Genomic DNA, 1,960 nt, shown 5'->3' with positions numbered 1-1,960 from the left:
CCCAGAATTATATTCCAAACCACTGACACCCATTTAATAATGTGGACACTTTCTAATTTCGTGAAGCTCCTAAATCAGTGTTTTCTCAATGAGAAACCTCAGGCGAATAGGATGACTTTTTAATAGTAACCTTCAAACATGCTTTTAAGAATTTGACTTTTCTCTTTCTAAACAGTATCTCAGATGGAACTCCTAGCTTTCCAGTTACTTTTTAAAATGTCTGTCTGAAACTTTTCAAGTTGTACACTTTATTTATTTATTTATTTATTTATTTATTTTTGGCTGCTCAGCATGCAGAATCTTACTTCCCTGACTAGGGATTGAACCTGCACCCTCTGCATTAGAAGTGCTGAGTCCTAACCACTGGACCATCAGGGAAGTCCCTGCACTTGCTTTTAAGTTTTCCAATGTTTGATCCAGTAAAGTCTAGAGTAAAATTTAGATTTCAAATTCATTTCAAGATTTACTCAGAACATCTCTTGGTCTGAGAGAGGTACACCTATGAGGGAGACATCACCTGCTCTGCTCTGTTTTCCTTTCTGGGCTCCATGTCTCCTCCTGGTGAGGATATAGGATGGAGAGAAAGCAAAGAGCTCTCTACTTAGCCATCCTCTCTTGGTTCTGGATGCCTGCAGGATGCTTGTGCTTAGGTTTACTTGGATGTCATGCAGGAGGTCCCCCTCCCACACAGGTTCTAAACGGGAAGGACTGCTCTGATGTGAACAGTTCCCTCACTGCCTCTTTCAGCTTTTTCTCCAGGCAGAGCACCTTGAGAAGCTCCTGAGATTTCTTCATCTGGAAGGAGCCGTCTCCAGAAGGAACAGCAAAATGGTCCAAATCCAGCTGTCTTCTATGGTTCACTTGATCTGCAGGCCGCTCACACAGGCTTACCGTGTCACACAGTGGGAGTGCAAGCTGCTCTGCTGCCTCACTCCAGTCCTCCTTCCCCAGGGCAGCCACACTAATCCACCTTATAAACAGAAGTTCAGATGGGAAGTGAGAGGTCAGATTTCCCCTGGAGAGTTTTGAAGAGGTTTGGTCAGAATCCTTCTTATCTGGCTTTAGGTGAGAGGAGTGAAGAAGCCACCCCTGCAATGATCCTCCTTAATCCCTCCCATTTCATTGTTAATATTATTATTATTTTAATTTTTGCTCTGATATGGTGATGGTAGGTATAGCCTAGCATTCTGCCTTCTCTTCTTAGGTACTGTGGGGAAGTACTTTGTTGAACTCTTTCAGTTTGTGAGGCCATTCAGCTTCCATTGTTCTTTTAGCACTGGAACTTTAGTGGCGTTCTGTGAAAATGGGAAAGATACTGGATTTCTTCTGGGGTTACAGAATGTAGATAGAGAAGTTTATGTAATTCTTTTTATTACAATAGCCAAATCAGTTACTGATATATGGAAATAACTGTTCTTGTTCATATAGAACTCAATCTGTAGAAGAGATTTGTTGCTGTGCTAGCCTCATCTATATATGCTTCAAATATATGACAACTAATCATTAGCCTTTTAAGTCAGATTTATTAAGATATAATGTCTCAGTCTTTGTGAACCCATGGACTATTGCTCACCAGGCTCCTCTGTCCATGGAATTCTCCAGGCAAGAATACTGGAGCGGGTTGCCATTCCCTTCTACCTTCCTGACCCAGGGATCAAACTCATGTCTCTTGTGTCTCCTGCACTAGCAGGTGGATTCTATACCACTGTGCCATCTGGTAAAATTCTCCTTTTTTATTGGGTTGGCCAAAAATTTGTTCAGGTGTTTTGTAAGCTATGAAAAACCTGAACAAACTTGGCTGACCCAAGAGATGTTTCAGTGCTTTTAAACATGCATATACATATAGATGTATCTCTATATCTATAGCTATATTTTTTGTAACCACCACTGTCACATTTGAGTTACAGAACATAGCCATCATCTAAAGAAGTTCTCTCATGCTCCTCTGTACTCAGTCCCC

At 41.3% G+C, this 1,960-nt stretch overlaps 1 non-coding gene across 1 annotated transcript; it reads right to left on the bottom strand.

Moving 5' to 3' along the window:
* Nucleotides 1–305: 305 nt before the first annotated feature.
* On the bottom strand, nt 306–378 carry TRNAR-UCU (transfer RNA arginine (anticodon UCU)). Its single transcript has one exon. It is a non-coding gene; the product is annotated as a tRNA-Arg (tRNA).
* Nucleotides 379–1,960: the final 1,582 nt, after the last annotated feature.

Source organism: Capricornis sumatraensis, chromosome 1 (genome assembly GCF_032405125.1).
Source record: "Capricornis sumatraensis isolate serow.1 chromosome 1, serow.2, whole genome shotgun sequence".
NCBI lineage: Eukaryota > Metazoa > Chordata > Mammalia > Artiodactyla > Bovidae > Capricornis > Capricornis sumatraensis.
The sequence above is the reverse complement of the archived record's forward strand: the minus strand, read 5'-3'. Positions and strand labels throughout refer to the sequence as shown.